We start from the raw sequence: 9,022 nt of genomic DNA on the forward strand, positions 1-9,022 counted from the left end.
TACAACAATATTGATGCTGAAATATTCTCAAAAGCAATGCATACTTTTTTGCGGGAGTCTGAATTTTTTTCCTTGATTTTTATTTTTTAATTGGCAACGATTCTTCACTCCTGAAATTAAATGAGAAATCCTCTGTTAATACATTAAATTTTGATAGAAACAGAAAAGAAAGTGATGATAATTTCAGAATCTTACTCATCATTGGATTCACTTTTGCTTTCTAAACTAGAATCCTCTAAAATCTACTTCCTCTTTCTGGATTCCATTCTGGAAAGCAAACAATTATTAGGATAAAACACCCCAAAACTCACAAAATACACCCAAAAATATTACTTACTTTTTGGCCGTCCTATTGGGTTGTTTCCTTCTAGGTTCCTTTGAGGCTTCTTTAGACTCAGACTTAGAGAAAAATTAACTTCAATCTATGATGGATCACTCTCAGATGATGAACTTGTCTTCTTTTTTTATTTTTTTCTTTTCTTCTTTCTTTTCTTTTTTTTTTCATTTCTTTCAATTTCTTTTTTGTTTCTGCCTTCTTAACGATGCTCTGAAACAGTAGAAATGTTAGTTTACAGCATCTACGTAAATAAAATACACCCAAATTAGAGAAGGTATTCTGATCACTTACCATATGACCATCTATCTTTACTCGTATCCTTGCAACCAGCAGCTCTTTATTCTAGTTGCTAATCCAGGGCGGTCCAGGGTTTTTTTCTTCTTTCTTGTCTGTGTTTTTTGCCAAATGGAAATAGATTATCATCAAGGCAAAGAAGCAGTCGTCGATTGTTTTTTCTTTTTCAGACGGTAATTAGTTTTGCCTTTGATGATGAAATTCATCACACAGACTCTCCAGTTTTCCTCCGTTATTTTGTCCATCTCAAAAATTGGAATTAGGTGCACAGGAGATACTTTGTTTATTGTTGTTGGCAACAAGAATGCCATCCGAATATAGAGGATAAAAATTCTCTTGAACATCAGGCAATCTTGTTCGTTTTTAACATTGATACTTATCATGTCATCGGTCAGATTCTTTAGAGTGTTCCCCTAGAACCTTCTAAAAGTAAGTTTATTCTCTTCAAAAAGTTTCTTATAACTGACTTTATCAGGAAATAGATCTCCTACAAAAAAAAAATAATTTACACTCTAAATAACTTGAAATAGACCCAAATATCACTCATATACACCTAAATTTATTACTTGATTACATGAGATCAGAATAAGATATTACGAAGAACATATTACAAAGAATGGAAGTATAGAGATTTTTTGTAATCAGTTACCTGATGCATTGAGGCCAAGGACAACCCCTATTATTTTGGATTTAACTTTAAAGGAACCATAGCTTGTTTTCAGTGTGTTTTTGCCCAATTTAAAGGAGTTAGCCAACTCTTTTAATAGTTTGTGAGGCACATTCATTTGTGGGATGTGCATGAGTCTACCAAAACCTAATTCACGAACGATCGCTTTCTTTGGCTCGCTCATCTTTTCAAATTTTTCACTCAATAGTCTCGTGGCACACTTCAAGTCTTTGGTTTGCTGTAAACAAAGCAAAATTAGAGTCATTTAAATAACCTATATTTGTATTAGAAAAAATGACTTGTTCTAAGATATATATATATATATATATATATATATATATATATATATATATATATATATATATATGTGCGCTTACATTGTATTTTTTTCGCCTTGGTTTTGGGTTGTCATTTTTATAGCAAGGAAAAAGAAATACTGTCAATAGATAAAAAATACAGCCAAATACCAGAGACATACACACCCAAATACCAGCCGCATACACCCAAATTACAACAGCACCAGTCCCATATCAGTCCCATACACCTCTACTTTTAAGTTCAAAATGCCACTTGAAATTCAATACAAAGTTTATATGTATACAAACCTACTTAAAAAATATGCAAACATGGACGAAACATGCACAAAAATAGATCAAAACATACGTTAAACCATTCACTAGTAAACGATAGAGAAAAACCTAGAACAGCATAAACGACTTGAATAATTTCATCAGAACAGTAATATGAGATCTAAACCAAGAACGGTGAAACAAAGAGAGAAATATGACGATATAGTGCTTCGATTTCAAAATCAGAAACAGAAATATGAAAAACCTAGAAGAAAAATGAAACAGTAACTTGAATAATGTTTGTTCGTTCTTTTTGGTGCTTTTTTATGGAGATTTGTATATTTTTTTTTTATTTCTTCTACTTTTCGCGATGAGTTGGACGGTTTCTTCATAGCTTTGTTTAGTTTCAAATGTGACTTGAATTTTGAGGATTTGGGTTTCGATTGAGAAAGAAGAAGAATAGTCTTTCATAATAAGCACGTTTTGAAAAAAAGAAACGGTTGAATAACGCGTGTGTATTTATGCTCGAGTGTGGAGAATATGGTGCGTGTGGTTTTTGATGGACTTGGCCCAATTTATAAAACTTATAAATCACGAAGGCTTGTACGTGTAACAGACCCTATTTTTATTATTTTAATAGGTAAGTGTTAAATTCGATCTATATTAGATCAATATAGCATGTCATAACCCATGCCTTTGTAATTAGTTTGTATATATCATTAATAATTCATTATACATTCTATAGGGCAATTGTTCTGTGCCGTATTCTTTTGAAATTAAAAGATAAATTATGTTTTTTGTAATTTGTATAATAAACTTATTTTATATATTTTTAACATATAAAATAATCATATATTTAATCAATTTAAAATATGATTAAAATTTTAATAAAAATAAATGTTTAAAACACGTATTATTTAACATGTTTTAAGATTTCAAAATTTTTTTCAAATTTTATAATTATATAAAAATAAAAATAATAAAATTAGATAGTTATCTAGAATTAATTTCAAATATAGTATTCTATATTCAAATAGCTAAGTTTAGAAATTTATTCCATATCTTAATTATTTGTACAATTAAACCCTTTACCTAGTTATTATAATATTTTAGTATTTTACAACAAATAGTATTCTGACATTAAAAAAATTGATGTAATGTATTTTAATATTAATATATACACTTTTTCTTTTAAATTTATTTTTAAAAAATATTTTTATTATAATTATATTACAATTAATATTTAATAAATAATATTTGATCATACTAATTTAAAAAAAATATTTTTATTATAATTATATAAAAGTTAATATTTAATATATGATTATACTAATTATCGATCATTAATATTTTTAATCATTCTAATCATATTAGTAAATATAATTCTAATTTTTAATTATTATGTAATAATTTTAATCAAGTATTATTAATGACAAATTGATATACACGTTAATAGTGACAAAATAATATTAATATCAAATAATAATAATAATAATAATAATAATAATAATAATAGAAAAAGTCTAAATGGTACAAATATTATATTTTATAAAAACAAAATATATTTTAAAAAAATTAAGATATTAATAATAAAAAATTAAACATAAATTTATAATTCTAATTACTATAAATTAAAATTGATATCAATAATTAATTGTGTACTACTAAAAACTATATATAGTTTTTTTTGTACTTCACGAGCCTAGACCTGAGAATCAAAGTAATTTTTTTATTTTGTTATTCTTTAATTATTTCATAGAATAAGAATGTATTATTCGCTTTTTATTAAAGTTGATCTTTTTAAGGTTGCTAAAATTTGTTATTGTTCATGAGCTTAGATCTGAAAATCTACTTTGTTATTCTTCTTTGATTACTTCATAGAATAAGAATACATTATTCGTTTTTTATCGAAGTTGATCTTTTTAAAGTTGCTACAATTTGTTATGGTATTTTTTATGTAGTCATTTTATTATATTATTCTTTTGATAATTTGATGATTGTTCTTACTCTAACTTTTTTTTTTTCGTCTAACGTTTCAGTGCGATTGTCTTTTATCGTAATTGTTTACAATGCACCACATCCATCAAATACCATCTCATTGTATTCATTGATTCAGGTTCTAATTACATGAATGTAAGAGTTCACAAAGGGATAATGAACTTTATTTTACTCACGTATGGTTGGATTTACTTATATATTATGACCAACCTAATAAAATGTGGGTAAAGTTAATTTTCTTAGGAGGAGTTCGATTTTTAATTGAGTAATTGCTTCCAAGGAGCTTTATAGGCCAAGTTCATATTCCATCCCCTCTATACTTTCTACGTCTACCCAAAAATTTTTGTAGTGAAATATATAATGAGATTGAATTTTCTCAATTTAGGTTCAATTTTGCTAAATTTGTGTCAAATTTGGAAATACAATTTCAAATATTGGTACTATATTTAAATTTTCTTCTTTTAAATTTTTCGTAATAATTTTTTATAATATATTGTGATTTTTTTTTTCAAAAACCATCGGCCTTATGGTGCATAAATGTAATACTATTAATAGTAATAGAAGTCAATTTAATTTTTCAGCGTGGTTATTCTATACCTTATCACATTACATAGATAGCGAATGATAGAAACTTATTTAGCAAGATGATGGTCACAGATTCTACATGTTCGAGCTGATGACATTGTTTCAGTTGGTTGTCGTTACGAAAATGACTCTAATATATATGTCTACGAATTAGAATAGCTTAAATATTATTTAAATAATTTAATTTTAATATAGTATTTAATTAAATTAATTTAAAAAAAATTAAATTATTGTCTCAAATTATATATTATAACTATTAATTTTTAAAAATGTTATTTTTAAATTTTTAATATGAAATACCTTTGACATGACAATTATGAATAAGATAACCATTAACTAATAAGAAATCACAGCTATAATAACTAAACAAATAAATATATTCGGGTAGCATAAATAAAAACATTATTTAAACAAATAAATATATACTAACAATAAGATAGCCACTAACTAAATAATTAATATATTCTGGTAGGATAAATAAGAACTCTATTAAATAAAAAAATCATAGGGTTTCAATTTTGAGAATCAAATAAATAATTATAATGATTTGTTTTAAAATAGATAATCAAATTAATTTAGTATTAGTTGCATATTTCTATTTTTAATTTAGAGTAGATCAATTCTAAATCCTATATACGTTCCCTTAATATATTATGTGATTGTAAATTTTTATATTTAAACTTTATTTTTTTTTATATCTACTGGGTTATGTTCAAACTTTAAGTTTAATATAATATTAAATTATTGTGATTAATAAAAATTACTGTAATTTATAAAGACTTTTTTTTTACTAAAGATAGGAAGATTCGAACCTGTGACCTTTTAAATGAATATATAAAAATTATGTCATTTGAATTATAATTTATTAGTCTGTAATTTATAAAGATTACAAGTACAATAATATTAATAATAAATAATAAATAATTATTGAATAATTATAGGCTAAAAAATAATTATATATATATAAGTAAATAATCATAATAAAAAATGATTAATATATACAACTTAAATATATTTACATACAATTAATATATATATATATATATAAATAAAAAAATATTTAAAATTATTTAAAAAAAATAAATATATACTAAGAATAAAAAAATTATCAATTAAACAATTAACATATACATACATAAATAAGAAATTATCGTAATTGATGAAGATTATATGTACGATGACATGAACGATAAAGAACAAAAAAAAATTATTGAATAATTTCAGGTATAAAATAAAATAATCATAATAAAAAAATAATTAATATATATGACTTAAATATATTTATGTATAATTAATATATATGTATCTATAAATAAGGAAATATTTAGAATTATCTAACAAAATAAATATATCCTAAAAATAAAGAAACTATTAAACAAATAATTAATATATACATATATATAAATAAGAAAATTACTATAATCATTATATTATTCTACAATAAATAGCATTTTAACGTCAAAAATATTAACGTGATGCATTATAGTACCATTATACATACTTCTCTCTTCTCAACTTATTTTAGGAAAGTATCTTCATAATTATATATAAAAATCAGCATTTAATATATAATTAAACTAATTGTCAATTATTAATATTTTCAATATATCATTCTAATTATATTAATTATCAATCATTCTAATTATCAATCGTTATAATATAATTTTAATCAAACATAATCAATGAATCAATGACAAATTGATATTGATATCATCATATCAATAATAAAAAATAAAATGTAAATTTATGATTCTAATTGCCATAAATATGATACTAACATAAATAGTTTTGTTAAAATACTTTATAATGCATCTGTATATTAATTAGCGACAAATTAATATCATATCAATAATTAATTTTTATAATTAATTTTATGTTACTAAAGGTTATATATAGTATTTTTTTGTAATTCAAAATTTGAGAGCCAAAGTATTTTTTAATTTTTTAAATTTGTTATTCTTCTTTGACTACTTCATAGAATAAGAATGTATTTTTCGTTTTTCATCAAACTTGATTCTTTTAAGATTCAAATTATAAATTTTTTATGATATTTTTATGTAGCCAATTTATTATTATTCTTTTGATAATTTGATAACTATTCTTACTCAAACTTATTCTTTTCGTCTATCGAGCAGTTGCTTCTAAGGGGTTTTATAGGCCAGGTTTAAATTCCATCCCCTCCATGCTTTCTATGTCTACCTGAAAATTTTTGAAGTGGAGCATAATACCATATAATAAGATTTAATTTTTTCAATTTAGGTTTAATTTTGCTAGAAGTATGTCAAGTTTGGATATACAATTTTAAATATTGGTACTGTATTTTTTTTAATTTTTCATAATAAAAATAATTTTATAAGATATTGTGATTTTTTTTTCAGAAACTATCGGCTTTCTGCTGCATAATGCAATGTCATTGATGGGGATGAATGTCAATTTAATTTTTTGGTGTAAATATTCTATACTTTACCGCATTACATAAATAGAGGATGGTTTGTATTTTCATGGATTCTAAATATTCGAGCTGATGATAACATTGTTTCAGTTGGGTGTCGTTAATAGAATGACTCTAATTTATATGTATCTAAGGACTAGAATATCTTAGATATTATTTAAATAATTTAGTTCTAATATTAGTATTTAATTAAATTAATTTTAAAAAATTTAAATTATTGTTTCAATTTATATATTACAACTACTATTTTCGAATATGTTATTAATTATATGAATTTTTTGTTTTTAAATTTATTTTTAATTCTTATTTTCTCTCAGTATAACTAAAAAAATAAAATAGTTAAGTTAAAAAATCTGCTAATAATAAATAATATCTTTAATGACAATTATTTTAATCAATTATATGAAATTATTGTAAATAAATGATAAAATAATTAATCAACATTAGATAGAAAGCAACAATGTGTCGTCAAAGGCAAATTATGCTCTACTAGGGTTTTGAATCTACAAGAGTTTCGATGCCGTCAGGTCAACGTGTTCAGCCATAATTACTGTGAGTCGTAGACTCTCACCACAATCACATTGTTACACAGAAAGCCTAGATTACGTAGAGCCATACAAAGCGTAGCACAAGGGAGCGATGAGGAGACCGAAGGGGTGATACAATTGGAAGAGGAAGACATTAGGGAAGGAATACAAGCGTGCTTTAATAGTCTTATTGGAAGATTATTTACAGATAAATCGTTTTCAGCTAGAACTATGGAGAAGGCTCTGCGGGTGATATGGGGTTGCTCAGAGGGCTTTCGCGTGAATGTGATTAGTCATAATCAATTTCAATTATTATTTGAAAAAAAGATAGATGCTATGAGAATTGAAAAGGGAACTCCTTGGTTATTTAAAGATTTTGCGCTACATGTTCAACAATGGAAGGATGAGGTAAAGATAGAAGATCAGTTGCTCATAAGTCTGTCGGTGTGGATCCAATTCTGGGGCTTGCCAGAAAACTACAAAATTAGGGAAGTGGCTCAAAAATTAGGTGAAAGGATAGGTAAGGTGATGGAGGTAGGATTCTTTGATGTACGGGGAAGAGAATCAAGAATTATAAAAGCAAGAGTGGAGGTCGACACAACTCAAAGGGTGAAGGACATTTCGCAGGTGGCTAGTCCAGATAAAAAAATTCTGGAGGTAGTCATTCGATATGAAAGGCTGGGAGTTGTGTGCACATATTGTGCTAAAATAGGACATGATCATAAAACTTGCTTACAACTCATGGAGGATTTGAAGTTGAACATTATAAAAGAGGATAGGGTTGGGTTGGTGAATGGTTGAAGGCCAATCAAATTGGTATAAGGGTGGAGGAGAAAGAGAGTGGTAGAAACTCGGGAGGCGAAGGAAACCAGCAAGGCAGCAACGGCCGGAGGAAGAAACCTACACCTGATTGCTTAATCGAAAGCTTTATGAGACTTAAAGTGAAAGGGAAAGTTAAAGGAAGCAATCCTGGGAGGGGCTCTAAAATGAATGATGATTGGAGTGTAAAAGAAAATGTCCCACTTGAAGAAAATTCTCTTATTACCTTTGACACCCAAAGGAGCCCAAGTTCTCAGCTTCAAAATGATAGGAAGACTGAAAGGACTGTTGAATTATTGTCAGAAACGTGGTCGAACAATACCGTAATAGTAGAGTCGCCTGGACGGTTCAAAAGACTCAAAAACATGGCTAGAAAAGGGACGGATGGAGTCGAAACTATTAGTGGAGTTAAAAGGAGAGAAGTAGAAGGAGTTGCGGATGAAGAGCATCAAAATTTGCATGAAAAGAAGACAAACCTGAACTTGAAGATGGTGGAGGGTGCCAACCGACCATTGGCACCCAAATCACCATGAGAATTTTCACGTGGAACTGTCGGGGTTTAGGGAGATCCCTGATAGTTCACAACTTGAAAGGGATTTGTCAATCCCATTCTTCCGAGGTAATTTTTCTATGTGAAACAAAAAATCAGCCTCGATTGGTAGAAAAGAAGATCAGGTCATGTGGGTACAACAGTTGGAAAATTGTAGACCTATCTGGACTAGCTGGAAGAATAATTTTGGCATGGAAGGAGCACACGGAGGTGAGAATTGAAGC

The 9,022-nt window shown here is 26.6% G+C and overlaps 1 long non-coding RNA gene across 1 annotated transcript; it reads right to left on the reverse strand.

Annotated features, from left to right (window-relative positions):
- Positions 1 to 43: 43 nt before the first annotated feature.
- On the reverse strand, positions 44 to 1,530 carry LOC140179717 (uncharacterized). Its single transcript, XR_011873532.1, has 4 exons — positions 629 to 1,530; positions 338 to 547; positions 196 to 267; positions 44 to 110 (listed from the first exon to the last, which is right to left on the reverse strand). It is a non-coding gene; the product is annotated as an uncharacterized lncRNA (long non-coding RNA).
- Positions 1,531 to 9,022: the final 7,492 nt, after the last annotated feature.

This window comes from Arachis hypogaea, chromosome 2, assembly GCF_003086295.3.
Source record: "Arachis hypogaea cultivar Tifrunner chromosome 2, arahy.Tifrunner.gnm2.J5K5, whole genome shotgun sequence".
NCBI lineage: Eukaryota > Viridiplantae > Streptophyta > Magnoliopsida > Fabales > Fabaceae > Arachis > Arachis hypogaea.